We start from the raw sequence: 16744 nt of genomic DNA on the forward strand, positions 1-16744 counted from the left end.
GAGCCCTTTGAGTGTCCCCCAAACCTCTGGAAAACCTCCCCAAAATCACATTTCCCTGTTAGCTCAGTTGAGCACTCCTGCTCTGACTGTAAAGGCTGTGGAAGGAGTTCTCCAGCCTTGGCTGTGCTCTGAGTGGAGTTCCTCCCTGGATTGCATCCAGCCAGCGTGGCTTTCCCAGCTCAGCCTCCCTGCCTGCTGCATGGCCCAGAAAAGCTCAGTACAGCACCCTCCTGTCAGCCTGGCAGGGAGAATGACTCAGAATTTATGTTTTATTAAAGCAACATTAGTAACACTTTTCAGTGGGCATGAGCATCTATTCTTACACTCAGTAAAGCTCCCATCCAGCTCTTGGCACTGTGGTCACAAAGAGAAGAAATGCTAAAATCCCTCTGTCTAAATCACTGGACTGGGATTAAGATAAACATAGATTCAGTTCTTAACTCTACCAGGATATTTCCGAGCATTTCAGCTGCCTATGAAACTCTTTTATACCCTGGAAATCCCAGTTTATAGAATTGCCATAGCTGCATGGAAATGGGAAATTTCAATTTTGGGGAAAAAACCTCTAAATAGGAGTTGAAAACGAAAAAACCAATGCTGCCCTTGAAACAAATACTCGGGAAAAAATCCTGGATTCAGAGACACTTAACCACAGAAGTCAATATTTCATGTAATATTTAAACTTGCTTAGGTTAAGTCCATTCATTTTTAATTTGTGTTTTAAAGCCAGAAAAATGTTAGGAGAAAAAAATGTTGTATTACAAAATTGTATTTAATATAAACAAATGATTCTATGATATATATATATCTCAAAACAAGAAATATGCTGACACTGGAGAAACAAAATGGGAAAACTGAAAACAAATGTTAATTTTTAAATAAGTCACTTCAATTTTTCTGATTAAAAGTGTGGAAATACAAACCCTCTCCCACAAAAGACTGGTGCTCTATTGGAAGATCTCTCAATGGTTTTTCCTACAGTGAAACAATATCACTATAAAGTGCTGTGTGGATGAAGACACCAAGTGTTCTTTGGTATCTGCATAGTCACCTTCTTTCAGAAGACAGCTGATAAATAGCATCTGCTACACATTTTGCTTTCATGAACCAAAAAGCCTGGAAGGGGAATGGAACCACCTCACCTTTTCATGCCCTCAGTGACTCAGGTGGCTGTGAAGCCACATGCTGAAAAGGAAAACCTTCCGTGCTCTTTTTTTGTCAATCATTTTTTGGAATTTCCTATGATTTCTAGTCTCTCTCCCAGATGAGTCCAAGACCTCAAGGAGAGAGTTGGTGTCTGCAGACAGTGGTGGTCAGGACATGTGCTGGGATATGCGAGAGCTGGGTTTAACTCCCTGCTCAGATCAAATACCTGCCCAAGCTAAACTGCCTCATGAAAAGGTGTCACCAGCTTGGCTGGGGTCTGGAGCTCTGCAGACACACTCACCACCCAGGGCAGTCACATTTTCTGTGCCTAGAACCACCACACCCAACCCTGAGGCACATTTCCAAAGGGAAAACCTCAATGCAAGGGGAAGATTCTCATGAAAACCTCTTGGGTTTAATGAATTCATATTTTCTGACAGAAAACCATTTCCTTTATTCGAGCAGGAGAATAACCAACAGCTCCAGGCTGGACATTGGTTTTGCCTTGAGGCCACATCTTCTTGCTTAGGAATCAGTTATTTATCAGCTGCTCCCAGTGTCCTGGACTAAGAGTGACCATCCCACTGCTGGCACCACTCTGCCCACCCTCCCTGGGCTCTACACTTCGCCTGCTGCCTGTGGCAACCATCCTGCCTCTGGAAAGTCTTCTCCCTTCACCAGTGGTGCTTTACAAACTCCTGGAGGATCAGTTTTTAACAGATGTGGGGACAATCACCTCAGCCTTCCCCAGAGACCTGGAATTCTAAAGAGTTTATGGCCAAACTTCAGCAGAGCTGCAGCAGCTCCCGGGGAGAAATGCTCACACCGCGCTTCTGTTTCTCCTCACTCACTCGGGCTCCACATGTGAAAAACCAAGGTGTAAAAAACCAGAGCCTGATTTAAATATTGCATGGCCAAGCCCGGCAGCTAAGCCATCATTAGGTGTTGACTTGACAAATTTTCTGGGGTCGATACCTGTGTAGTCTTTCATATAAAGCAAGCCAGCTTGTTTCTCTCTTCTTGCTATTGCACGCCAGTTTTAAACCTCCCCAAAGACTTTATTTGTAGGATGTGCCTTTGCTTATGGAAAAGTAACATGTGCAGACATAATAACTGTTTTTTCAGGTTTGATACTCAAGCGCAGCTGAAACTAATCAAAAGTCTGAGATCTTTGGACCCTGGTAGGGCAAAACTCCTAATGAAGACTGATGTTGGACAAAAGGGGGAATGAAAGGTTATCTGGTCTCATCTATGCCACAGGGTGGGTTTCTACCCAAGAGAATAAAAGTGATTGTGTCCTTTTTAATTATTATCCTTCTATTTCTTCCACTTAAGTCATCTCACATGTGTGATTTTCCCTGTTTCTCTCAAGCCCTACAAAAGATGCCATTTCTCTGCAGTGACAAGATCCACCAGTTTTTGTTGTGGAAAATGTGCTAAAATGGGAAGAAACAGCTCAATGTCAAAAATAGCCCATCCTGGGGCTGCTTTAGTGGGACCAGAGTCCTCCTTAATGTCACATATATGTTGTCCCACATCTGTCCTAGCTAAAGAAATAGAAAAAGCTTTGTGCCATGAGATGTGGGCATGGCACTGAGATCTCCTTTTCCACCCCAACTCCTGGATCCACTCATGCCCTAAAACATATCATTTCACTACACTCCTGATTCTATCAGCTTTTATTGCTCCACATTCTATTGGCCATGAAATTATCCAACCCTTTAAAGGAAGAAAAAAGCACAAATAATGCAATTTGTCTCTATCACTGATGAACACCAGAATTTTACCAGGAAAAGTTTAATAAATAAAGGCCCTTGTCCCCATCCTACCTCACCATTTGTAGCTTCCCAGTTTCCTTAATGCCTAATCTTCAGTCGCTGTGAAACCAGATGGTATAACAATTAGATAAATCACGGGCATTGCTTACTTTGTCTCTTCTGTAAGCAGCAAACAATAAATCTCACAACTTTCTTGCCACGAAAGCGACGCTGAATGCCCAATCCCAGCTCAGCAGCCTGACTCCTACTTCCTGGGCCCACAGAAGATAGAAAATATCACATTTCTACCTCATTCGACCCTTTCAATATCCCTGTCACGCTTCATTGCTTTACAAGGCATCATTTCACTGTTGCAACAAAGATTACAGGGAATCTAACAGGTAAGGCCCCAAGCAAACACGGAGCAGAGCAGACCCAAACAGGAGGCACAAGGACTTCATGTCTTATCTGCTCCCCATCTTGGCATTTCTAACCACAAGGACTGCCCTGCTGACAGCCCTGCCTGTCCTCAGGCCATGAATCTGTAATAAGATATATACACACAACAAATAATAGAGGTGGTTTGTTGTGTTTGGTTGCTGGGTTTTTTTTCTGAAAAAATATATACCGAGGTAATTAAATTGCTAACATGATGGATGGCCTCATTTTATATTTGAATTCAAAGTGACTTTCTACAACATAAAAAAGTGACTTACTGCAAAAAAAAGGGATAATGCTATAACTTGCACTGAAATAGAAATATGGATATTTGCCTTGAGTTCTGAAGAATCAAGCTTTGCTGCTCTTGCAAATGACAATTTGGATGTTTTACCCCAAATCCTAGAGTATAAGTAACTCAAAAAGTAGGGAAACTGAGGCTCTGTGAGGTTGCAATATATTTCAGATAGCTTAGAAAAAAATCACAATAACCCTGGGAAGCAGAGTAATTATTTAAGTACTGGACCTCATACAAGCCCTGCACAATAACATATTGTATATGACTGTGGCAGCATCACCTGTAATTAAGGCTGTACAAATTCCCATTTACAGATCTCATTTTCAGCTGTACTGACCTAAAGAGACTGTAAGGTTATCATATCAATACCACTGTCACATCATCATATGTGCATACTTTCTGATTTCATCATCCCCTCTCCTCTCATCCCACAGGAAAAAAAAATTAAGAAACACTGACCAGCAGCTAAAAACATTTAGGAATAGCTTCAGGACTTTCACAGAGCCATTAAACAAACTAAGGATTTGATGTCATGTTTGAAGGCCTCTGTTAATTGGAAGTTTGTGTTGTAATGCATTATAATTTAGGAGATCTAACTTTGCATTTGTTCTCTTTCTGTGAGAAATTTGTGATCCACACTGCAAGCTGAGGAAGCATTGGCCAGCAGCCATGAAAGTATTAAATGTAAAGGGCTTGTTACCTCAGCAGTTATTTGCTGTGCAGCAATGCTGGGTTTAAAAATCCACTCCAAAACCCTGTAAATCCTGCTGTATATTTTCTTGCTTATGCCTGACACCCATAGAGTTAACTCATAGAGTTAACAGGCTAAACATTTCAATAAGACTTCCATACAAAGGAGCTAAGATGTTAAAAACTCACTGTTCACATCTGTTCATCATTTCATTGTGTGGCCACAGGTTAGATAACCGTGCTTACTCGCAAGAGCACAATACCCAGCCCTGACCTCAGCTGTGACATCAAACAAGCACACGGGGGAATTATTCCAGGCTTTTGGCATTGGCAGGGTTGACTTTCACAAAGGGGGGAGCAGAAAAACTGTGCCTGATGAGTGGTGAAACTGCAGGATTAGCAACCAACTTTTATCAGCCCTTTGCTGTGGGTTTCTTTGCAATAGGAAAATGTGAGCGTGTAAGTAGGTCCATCCCCTAAAATTAGGCAAACATCATAACGGGGCAGTTAACTAACCTGTAATTACACTGTCACTTGTATTAACTCCATCACCCACTAATAGAGTAAGTTATAGTGGAAGCAGCCAATGTTGTTAGGAGGGTTATTTATTTTATGCCCTAATTAATCAGTACTGACACTGAACCACATCCTTCCTCCTTCCTCATTATTTAAATCACCCATTTATATGGATGAGCCTCTTTGCTTTGTGCATTTCATTAGTGCTTCAACATGCTCCCTCAAGGAACGTGGCAAGTGCTGTTCCACCGAGGGGACAGCAGAAATGCCCAGAGGGTCCTCCTGCTCTCCCAGCCTTTATTCCCTGGGAAGGGCAGTGGGAAGTCAATGGGGTTGGGTCTCTGGGCTCTCAGGGGTCTGGTCCTCTCACGGTGCAAGGGAAGAAGCAGCTTCCCTGGGTTGGCCCAATTTCAAGCATTTGGTACTTGAAGAGACAGAGGAGGACACATTTTGGGAGGACACCACCACACAAGGAAACCTTTGCTGCAAGACAGGCACATGCTTTAGTGATTTCCTGATTCTGGGTACTGATCCTAAAATTGGAAGTGACAGGTAGAAGTTCCCTTACCCGCTGATAACCCATCCTGAGTCTGTGAGTGAAACAGAGATGAAAAAATGACTTGGTCTGCAGGATGGAGATCAAAGCATGGTGGGTTTAAATTGACTAGGAGGCAGTTTGGAAAAATAAAATTCAGAATATCTTGTGCAGGGCTTTATGTAGAGATACACAATCTCTTATGGTTCCCCCAAATTATTTTTTTCCCCCATGTTTTTAAGGAGTAACCTCTGCAGCACTTCATAGCAGAACAGCCAAAATAAAGCCTGAATCAGAGTATTTTTGATGGAACAGTTTAAAGCCAAATTTTTTTACAATCATTTGTTTTGCATTGCCCTTTTTCCAATTTTTTGCTGAATGCACACCTCCCAGGCAGACACTTGCTGTTGCACATGTGTAGACTCTGCAGAACTGCTTGAAAAGTCTACCAGAATTTTTTAAGTGACTACTAACTTGTTTAAACAAAATGCACAGATTAATGACTCTCACTTGATGCAAGCAGCCTCTCTGAGGCTCTCTTGGAAGGTCAACAAGGAGATGGGGAAGCCTGGCTGAGCACCAGGCAGCAGGACAGAGCCCAGCCCAGGAGACACCCGCTCACAATTTCCATGCTCTGCTGCCCTCCCTGGCATCACTGCTAAAGAAGTCTAACACTGAAAAAACACCCCAAACCTCTTTAAGCTGTTATGCTGCTTCCTGCCTTCAACACAAGCAGCTCCTGACACAGTTCAGTCACTTCCAAAGTGGGGCTGAGCTCTGAAAATTCAAAACTCACAGGGGACGGAGAGGAGGATGCACAGCCAGGAAGGGGAAAGCTTTAATGGTGTGGTGTTGCCCAAAACCAGCTTAGCAGGATAATGGAGAAGGTCTTGTACCCCAGAGGAGCAAAATCTGAACCCAGCCCATTCAGGACACCCTGTATCCCCTCCAGGTTGTCCAAGAGCCTCTGACACCTCTCCAGACCCTCACCACGCTGCCCAGGGCAGGTACACCTGGAAACACAGGCTCATGGGTCAAGCTGTTTATTGACAGACTCTTTGGAAGCTGCTTTTTCTAAAAGAAGACAAATGGCACGAGGCTGTGCATACTTTACTTGAGTAAAGCTCAAACACAGCTTTGGTGGGCTTTCCGAGGACAAAACCCAGTTGCACGATTTACTTCAAAGCTGACAAACGTGATCCTACTTGCAACAGTAACAAAGGGATTTTTATAACTTCAGGAATTTTTAACCTGGAGTAAGCTGAGATGCTCTAGTTCAAAAAAAATATTTTAAAACACTGTAAACTATATTAATAATTTGAATAACATTCTTATTATGGGTGAAAATATACAATTTTACCAGTGCAGCTTTCAAGCAGGAGCTCCATGCCAACACTGGTAGCTGCAAACCAACGGAGCTCTCAAAAAGGAGGAAACATTATCCAGTGCCACATTCTGAAACCAAAGGCCATGTACAGCTCCATTAACTTGTGGTTCAAGGCCAATAATTAAGCCATCCAGGTTCCATCCAAATATTTTTCTGACTCCCCAAACATTTTGCCAAACCATGAACTAATTTTCACCACGAAGGCTTTCTCGGATTTAGCACATATTTGGAGACAGTTGCTCACTCGGCAGAGCTCCAGGGGCTCTCAAAACCTCGTGGTGCAAACTGGACAGAAGTTGCCAAGTGTGTATTGTCCCATGTGTGTCAGAAACCATATAAACCAAAGTGAAGCTGTACAACTTTTCCGTGGAGTTTATACCCAAAGCCATGCAAGGGCCTGTTGCCCACACTTTGAAATGTTCCTCAGACAAACCAGATTTCATCCAACCTTCCCCGTTTTGTCACAGCCTTTTGACTGTGAAGGAGGCCTTGGCCAGAATGTTTCTCTTTTTTTTTTTTTTTCCCTGTGAAAGCCCCCATCCTATATGTCAACTAGTGAAGAGAAAAATGATGAGCCTTCAGTAGGTATCCTGATGTTGATCCTTCCTGGCCAAAGCCCAAGCGTTTATTTTGAGTGTCCCACCACACTCTGTGTTTTAACACCCTTTTTTCCAGTCATATAGATCAGGGAACTGAAGGTATATTACTATAAGAACACGCAAAATCTACCACATATATGTATGTCCACTTAAACCATCTGACAAGAAAAGAGTTTAAGGTCAGACATCTTTGGAGCAGAGCAAAAGTCAAAATCTCTGGAACAACCAAGTGCCCTGTCCTGCTCCCATTTCAGTCAACAGCGCTGGTCCCCATGGCTCAGCGCTGACAGCTCTGAGAATTGCCAAAGAAATGCACATTAATTATCATTACTGTGTCTGTTATTGTATAACAGACTGTGATTCTGTACTTTATCTCCTGGACCATTATCTCCTGCCATGTGATCTAAGTGTTGATACTGCTAATGTAAAGGAACACAGAACAGTAGTCATTTATCCTGCAAAAGACCTCGTGCTTTTCTTGTTCTATCAATCATTAAACAAGTAATGTCTTTTGTGTTATTGCCTTGACATTCATTAACACTCACGTCACAGGAAATCTTTGCAATTAAAAACCTTATTGACGATCTGTGGTTGTTTCTCATTGGCGTGTAACAAGCAAGATAATAAAAAAAGAAAACAATGGTGTTATCATAGATAACTGAGGAGGTTTTTCCTTTTTCTTTTTGTTCCTCAACTATTTTAACATTGCTGGTCTCTTTTTTAATTTGAACATGGACTCGAGGGCTCTGAATGCTGGCAAACCACTTTTTATCAGCCCTGAACATCTGAACACCCCTTTGACACTAATCCTGTATGACCAGCTTTAGTGGGAACACTCAGCCTTGGAAAAATCGGGCTATATGAGGACAAGACAAATGTTTCTCCCTCCCTGCTATTCTGCCCCTCAGAGATGTGTAAGGACCATGTGTGCAAAACAGTGACACAGGAACATTGAGCTTTACCCACTGTCCACACCATGCACCTGCTGGTGCTGCTCTGGGGTAACACCCTGCAGGGGATTCAGGGAGGTTTGCAGGGAAGCTGAAGCCCTGGGAGGACACCCAGAGAGCTGGGATGGACTGCAGGTGACCAGCAGCTCAGGTCTGATGGGGAGCAAAGTGGGGAATCTCTTGAATATGCATTATGGCCACACTTTCTGCTGTGCTCAAAACCACCCTCCCTTTTTACACTTACGTGGAGTCTCACAACTTCAACCTGGTTAATCCAGATGCTACCTTCTGTTGGAAAAAAAAGAATCCACAACCTTCTGATCTAGCAGCTGGCTGCTGGGAGGCACCAGAGGTGAATTCTGCATGTGCTGTGAGCTTTATCTGTGCTGCCCTTCCCTGTGGGACAGAGCACACTGCAGCACTTACATTAAATGCTGTCTCTGGAGCTGCCTGTGCTTCCTGCAAACCCAGATTCCTGTCTGACTTGGGCCCTGCTGCCTGAAAGGTGCCCTCTGGAAGATAATAAGCACAACCTCCATTCCCACAGACATTGACATAATTGAAAAATTAGACCATTAGGCTCTTACATTCTTACAGGCTGTTTTAATTGCAGTCCATATATCTTGGGCATATTTACTGAATGCTCCATCTGCACAGAGGTAGCTGAGAAGTGAGGGCAAGTCTGCAACTGTGTTGCAGAATTCAGACAGGAAAAAAATATTAAATCAGAATCATCCTTGCCTTTTTATTTCTACATTACAGTGCTGGAAATCCTAAAGGCAGAGATGTTAAGGCCAGAAGGAGCCATTGTGATATTTTCACCTGATATTTCATGAAATGCCACAATTTTTGCAAGTTTTGCATTTCTGCTCTGTGAGAATACTTCAAATTTACACCATTATAAGAGAAATAATTGGAGCCATTCACTTCAGAAGTTCTTTGCCCATGAATATCACCTGGGGTGGGCTTCTATATACATCCATATCTCTTGAGAATAACCAAAAGTGGAAGCAAAAGTCTGAAAATGGCCCTGTGGTAACCAAAGGTTCTCAGATAAGGTGACCTTTCTTTGAAGCCTAAAACTGCATTTCTGATCAGCCAGAGTGCCAAAGAGCACACAGTGTATTCAACGTTGTAGCAGCCTGTTTTCTGTTGGGCACCAAAGTAGTTAAACAAATTCCTATCTTTCCCTTTTTCTGGTAATTTAAGCATTAGTAGTGTTGATACCAAATCTAGACTACCCATGGCTTTTCTTTTGACATCAACAGTAATGTTCTTAGAAGCAATCAAATTTATAAAACAATCCAACAAAAAAGAAATGTAACAAAACTTGACAAGTATATTTCTCTGAAAATTTAAGAAAAATTATTTGATATGTTACAGGCATTTACATCATTCATATTTTATGCCACAGATTATTTTTTTTCTCCTATGTTGTAACAAATACAACCAAGTGATTAACAAAACTTTATAACTAAAATAAGTTATTTATACCATTGGTATTTGCTCTTGTTCATCAAACTTAATAAGAGAACAGATTTTGCAGATCTGAGACCAACAACAACCTTCAGTAAATTAATCTGACAGCAAACCCTGCTCTCCCCTTGGTGTCTCCACAGTTACTAAACCCTGTGCAGGCCAGAATGCCACAATTTTAACACAATCTTTCAAGGCCATCTCAACTTTTTCAAGGCAAACCAGCATTATACTATTGAAACCTGAAGCAAGCCTTAGGAGATATTCTTATCACAAAAAGACAATTTTTTAAAAATCTACTTTAGGAATTCTGTAGGAGATAAAATATAGAACTACATACAGAAAAGGTCACCTGCTCCCACTGCCAGTGATGGGCTGGCTTTGCACTCAAAACAGAGCTGCTGCAGGGAGCAACTGTGTTGAGAGGGAGAGTTTTCCTGTTAAACCCAGTGGTTTCAGAGCTGGGGCTCAAACAGCCTATTTTCTCTCCTGGCCATGGCACAGATCCTTGTACCACCTACAGCAAGTCTTTTTATCTCCCTGCTCATCAGTTCCCCGTGAGTAATGCAACGAGCATGTTGGACAGAAATAAGAGACCTCAGGTATTTGGGCATTAAATGGATGAGCATTGTGGAAAAAGTGTATTGTGAGGGGAATGTATAATGCAAACAGGGATGAGATAAGAGATATCTGATTCACACAGATTATACCTTTTGTGCCCAATATATGGGTGGCTAGCAGGTCACTGTGCAGGAATTACAAGTAATATAAGCGGGCATGAGGAAGCAATATTTTAACTTGAAAGGACTTGCAGAGGGATGAGAGAGAATTTGCATAAAACCAATACAGAGCAGATGGGAATGGACAAGCCTGCTGGTATCAAACACACGCCAAAGGAAAATTACAGAAGAACAAGGAAGTTATTGTAGATGGCACTTCGATATCCTAACCCTATATGAAACCAAGAAAACCTCTAAATCCACCAGAACAATCGCCTCAAGGGTTTAGTGAAAGGCCCCAAGTTTGTGCTAGAAAAATATCACATTACTGGTGACAAAAAAGCCTTATCATGCTTTCCCACCTTTAATTGCTTTAGAAGGCAAAATACCTATATATGAAAAAAAAAAGTTAATGGTAAATGCAAAGGTTACTGCTGTACTAATGTGTGTTATCTACTTGCTATTTTTTCTAATTCTGTTTTGTGAACATGAGAAAAGGCAGTCAATGCTAGAAATATCTTTTCTGACAGCAAATATTTGGCAAGTTTATTGTCTTTAGCCATGCACCAGACCTTTTATAAAAAAAAAAAGAAAGAAAAATAAAAGAAAATTTGCACTGGATTCAAAGAACATTGCAAAAAAAAAAAAAGTTATGTTGATACATATCAGTGTTCTAGAATTACGACCAGTCCAAGGTGTTTTCAGAGGCATGTGTCAGAGGCGATGGTAAAAAGCAGAGAAATGTGTAGGCAGAAGTGTGAAAGAAGTCTGGGCAGAGGTGTGAAAATAGTTTATAGTTTATTAAAAAAGAGGCAAGAAGGCAGAAACTTTCCCAAGCTGCAGCTGCCCAACTGTGCCTTGCTTTGGGCAAGACCTGAGGTTGTTCTGGGAAGCTGATGCCTCTCAAGTGCCATGGTCCCCTTGGTGGGACTGCTGGCAGGAGGGATGGAGGTGTGTGGATCTATTAAAATGACCGTGTTTAGAAGAGAAATGTGCAGGTCACTCCCCCTTCTGCAATGGCAGACTAATTTTATTCTGTCTGTACTCTAGAGGAATCAAATGCTTGATGGATGGAGCCTAAGAAAATCCTAATTCAGGTGGAGAATTGTAACACAATAACCCATGAGTAATTTGTTATAGAGTGACTGGGTGCTGGGAAATGCTGGGAGGAGAGAAGGAAACAGAAATTTAGGAATTGTGTTAAGGACAGGCTTTGCTCCTGCAAGGACTGAGGAGTGGTTCTGACTGTATCCCTGTGATGATGTCACGTTGACAAATCTCTTCTCCCATCATACCCTAGGTGGAAGAGAGCTCTGTGAAGCTCCAGGCATTGTGACACTCATGCTATTTTTCCAGTAATGCAGAACCGTGGAATAAAACTCCAAACAAAGAAGCGGCAGAGATGACCATGCTGGATTTAGCTAAGCAAAGATTTGGTGCTTGTACAGCGTGAGAACTGATTTCTGAGGAACATTCCTCAATCCTTCCTGGCCCTGACACGATTATACAGATATATTAGAGTGAAACCAAAACCTTTTAATACCGACATGGTAAGCTGAGACACCACTTGACAGTGCTGAGTTTCAGCCTGGCTGGACACAAAGGCTGAACATACCTCTGCGACTCAGCACCCGAAACCCAGAATTACATTTCTGCTGGATGACACTTCAGTGGTGACAGACATTAATAGCCCTGTTAAGCATAGATAACACAACGCCACTTCGGTGTCTCGCTACGAGCCCTTGCCAGTAATGAGCTTTAAAGAAACAATGACTCACGGTAATACGAATTGTCACAAGATCTCACAGAGAAGGATATGAGATAGCTCAAGGACGGTGGCACACAGGCTGCCCCTGGACCCTGCAGCACACCTCTCCCCACGGGCAGATGAAGGCACAGATAATGCGACCAGACGAACAGACAACTGCGTTCGCGTCCCGTGAATCACACGGAGCCTTCCATCCCCCTTCCCAAACAATCCTGCTTCACTGCCAATAAAGTTTCAACGGTTTTTTGGCACTGCCTCCCCTTTCCCAGCAACTGCCTCCCTGAATTTCTGCCCTGCTTCCTCCCGGTGCTGCCATGTGCCCACAAGGCTCCTGTCACCAGCCACGTGCTCTGATGGGACCTGATTCCTCAAGGTGGGAATTAACAGGAGATAAAAACTCTCCTCAAGATCAGACTGAGAAAGAGAACCGTTTTGTTTATGAAATTAACTTTGGAAAGCCTTCTGCTCACAAGCTTCCAAGTATTTCTTCCCCAAAGGCTCTATTTCTTAATTAAAACCAGGTTTTTTCTTACCTGCAGCACTGAACAGCTTGGCTCTGGAAATGCAGCCTGTCCTTGTGCAATCAGGGCTCAAGCCATTGCATCCAGGTGTGGCACAGAGCAGGGCTGGCTCTAGATCTGCACAGCTCCACCATGCAAACAGGTGAGAATGCTCAAATCCTCACAAAGGGAGAAAATACTGGCAGCTTTTGTGAGGAATATTGTAAAGGATCTTAGTGGGTGAAAAGCAGCTTGGGAGCAATGTTTATGACAGAGCTATAAACTCTTGAACAAATTAAAAGGATTTACAAGAGTAATTCAAGTCTCAAGCCAAACCTACTGAACGGCAGGAGATGATTCTCCCAGGGTCAGGAAGAAAAGATTAGCACTGTACTTGTGGAAGAGAGTTTAGTATCATTTCTCGCCCTACCTATTAAAAAAAAAAAAAAAAAAATCATCCTTTCAGTTATGGCAGTGAGTGCACAGGAAGATCATTCCTTATCTGCTCAGTGCTTCACCTGGCTCTTTTTATAGACCCTTTGTTCTTGTTTCAGCTCACCTGTTACAAGAGGCCTTTTTTCCCCCCTCATTTTAATGACCCAACACTTCAGACTCCAGATTTTAACTGTATCTCAGAGATCTGAATTCAAAGCCTCCAGCCAAATTGTTTAAAGCTCAATAGGCTTGCATACATACTTTAAGCTAGAATTAGCATTTTTTACACCCCTGCTGTTTCCTGTCGATATTATTCCACTTGTTTCATCACTGGTGGACATGGATGAAAACCTCAGCAGCTAATCTGAGATCTGCAAAGGTCTGCATTTGCTTGTTGGGCTTTATGAAAAATTTTTATTGCAATGTGAAAATTAACAAATTATTTAAGATAAGATGAAGAGGGAGGTGTCTGAACACACTGCTGAAAGTAGTGGCATCAGCATTCATTGGTCTAAGACCCTGAGGATGTTATATTCTTTACCCAAAGTCTAAGCTAGGAGAATGGAAAAGTTCTCTGGAATTCAATAGCAATGGAATCAGGAAGGAGGAGTTACATTGCAGAAGTCCATGAAAAATATTAGGATTGCCTAAAATTATAGAAACAAATACAGAAGAATACAAAAGATTACAATTACCCTTTCTACAAATTTTTAAACTCTTCTGTAGGTATTCTATTCCTCCCAATTAATTCCCAGAGGATCATTCCAAGCCCCTTTCAGACCCTGCAGTAGCTCAGGCATCACCATGTGGCATATCAGCCACAGGAGCTTTTATCTGAATGTACACAGAAGGGCAAGGTACACTCTGGAGCTGCTCTGAGCACACAAACCACGCAAGGCTCCCTTTCTACAAACCCAGAGGAAAGCTACCAATACACAAAGATTCTCCACACTACATTTTTCACAGGATCTTTTCATTGAGAAGCCCCTGCAGTTCCTTCCCACTAATGCAGACTGGATAGTAAATGGAGAAAGATCTCTCCAGACACTTTCCCTTTAGATCTCAAAAGGAAACATTAATCAAGCAAAAGATGGGAAATTATGACACCTAGCTGCTAAAGTTCAGCCCCAGCGGCCGGCTCGGAGCTGATCACAGGGTACAGGTGGCTATCCATCAAATGACCTATCATAACACGCATTAAAATGTCTGGGTTAATCAGGACAGTAGCCAAGAACAATATTTTTCTGCTGAATTTCATAACAGCAGGTACAAAAGCAATCCCCCTGAAACACCGGTCTGCGTTCGCAACTAAATTTGATTAACTAAACAAAATTCCGAGTATGATTTAAACCAAATTATGCCATCTCCTCCCTGCACACCAAGTACAGGAGTTGTATGAAGTAGAGAGGATATTAGATCTGCAGAGTTTTAGATCTGAGCTGGAAAATGCACTGAAATCTGAGCTTAACTCCTAGGTTGCTACCTGAAATCACACCAAAAAGCAGAAAGTGAGATTGAAGGTTACTTTATCACCACTGATAGTGAAGTGGAAATCAGTTGTATTACTGTTACAATTACTTTGCAAAATACTTGAATGTGGGTGAGGAAGACTATCTTTATGGTGCTATTATAAATTGCACCACTTACTCATTAGAAAAAAGACCAGTGTGACTTTGTGCTCTGCCCATGTGGAGCTCGGCACGAGGAAATGATAAAACCCTTTTATTGTTCCCAGTAAGGACACCTCACATCTGTGGCACTGCTTCCTCCTGAGGATCTCCAGGCCATTTCTCCCAAGCCTTGGTGATCACAGAGTGGCCCAACAGGGCAGGTGTTTATCCTGAACACCCCAAGGAGGTGAGGTATGGCAGAGCTGTGTGACTCAGGCACACACAGGATGTCATTAATCAGGGCCAGGTTAATCAGCTTCCAGCCTGGGGCATTAATCAGAGCTCTGCACTTGCTGCTGTTCCTCCCCAGCCCTGGGCCAGGGGGTCTTGGGCACTGTCACACCCAGAAATGTTAACTAGCATGGGGTCCCCGTTGTGCATTGGGTGGATCTGTGCCTGTTTGGTGGAGTTTGCAGGGGGAAAACACAGTTTTTTTCAGTTTGCAGGGCAGTGGGCAGCACTGCCAGGGAGGAGAGACACAAGTGACACCAGCTCACAGTGACTCACAGGCACTGTCCCACAGCCAGCACCACCAGGCCAGCTCAACACCTAAGTCCTAAAGAAAGAGCTTTTATTAATATTTTATTTTCTGGAGGGAAATTGTACCTGTGGCAGAGCAAATCAAGGGGCATAGTGAGTGTGGGCCTGGGCTCAGCACTTAACTCAGTGTCTGGAGCAGGTTGTTTAGGCATGTGCTTAAAAGTTTTACTGAAATAAACCTAAAAATACCCTGATTTAGTAAAACTTATTTATAAGCACCTAACTAGTAAGGATTTTTTTCTGCCAGCATGTGAACTAATTTATGATCTATAAAAGCAACAACTATAAACACGATAAATTACTTATTTATTCTCCAAAATCAAATCTCCTTATCAATGAGTACTCTCACTGCCACTGCTGTATGCATTACTCCTGCTCTTTACTTGGAGTGGTTTGGTAGAAGGGATCACGATATAATTAAATGGCTACAGACAGAGATGTGTGCTCAGTGCCACAGCAAGCTTTGGCAGAGGGACATTACATTTACTTATGTCTGTTAGTGGGAAGAAATTCCCCAGCTTTGCATCAGGAAAGCAAAAAGAAAAATTAATAAAATCTTTGTCAGGCAGATAATGGATTGTTCTAACATTACACAATGAAAGAAGAGCTCGGGATATATTGTATACAATGGCTTCAGTTCAGAAGAGTCTGCAGCAGCAAGAGCAATAATGGAACTTTCAAGTTATATATCTGTAAACCAAGTGGAAAGCTGAGAAACCTTCCGTCTCGGATGGATAAATTGTTTACCTAAACAGTAAGAAACACCATTAATTCTCATAAATGACAAGGCAAAGATGCACAGGCTGATAGTCTGGGATGTGGATGAGGATGAAATGAGGGCTCTGTGCCCCAAGCACAGCTCGTGCAGCGCTGAGCAAACAGCCCTGCTGGCTCCTCACTCTGAGCCCAGTAATAACCCCCAAACACACACTGCTTTCCATGCCGTGATTTCCGCTGGCAGAAACAGGATCTAGGTATGATTCATCAGGAGATGTCCAAAGCGATTTTGGAGGATGCTGCAGATGGCACAGGCTGGGGCTGAGCCCACGGGGTTGGCCAGGCTGGGGAACCGCAGCAGGGAAACATGACACACACAGAGCCCCAGCCACGTCCCTGTGCCAGCTCAGCCCTCCGGGGGACAAACCCTGTCACCAGCTGCCACCAGAGCCACCATCAATGACCCAGTGCTCCCCACAGCCCTGCTCCCCTCCTGGGAGGGAAAACCCATCCTGTGGCTAACTGGGAGGAGGGAAGGGTGCTGCCTTTCTCTCCAGTTTCTCTGGAAGTGCCTGTATAGTATTAAGTACATTCATTTTGTAG

The 16744-nt window shown here is 42.8% G+C and overlaps 1 protein-coding gene across 5 annotated transcripts in view; it reads right to left on the bottom strand.

Annotated features, from left to right (window-relative positions):
• The window catches only part of MECOM (MDS1 and EVI1 complex locus), a 325384-nt gene that overhangs the window by 126078 nt on the left and 182562 nt on the right, over positions 1-16744 (bottom strand). The window contains exon 1 of one of the 5 annotated variants that reach the window (XM_085068984.1): positions 12813-12831. The exons of the other annotated variants lie outside the window; for them this stretch is intronic. The gene's annotated coding sequence lies outside the window, so the exon portion shown is untranslated. Of the gene's footprint in view, positions 1-12812; positions 12832-16744 lie in introns of those variants that run through there. 5 annotated transcript variants of the gene reach the window in all.

Source organism: Lichenostomus cassidix, chromosome 9 (genome assembly GCF_008360975.1).
Source record: "Lichenostomus cassidix isolate B80296 chromosome 9, HeHo_3.0, whole genome shotgun sequence".
NCBI lineage: Eukaryota > Metazoa > Chordata > Aves > Passeriformes > Meliphagidae > Lichenostomus > Lichenostomus cassidix.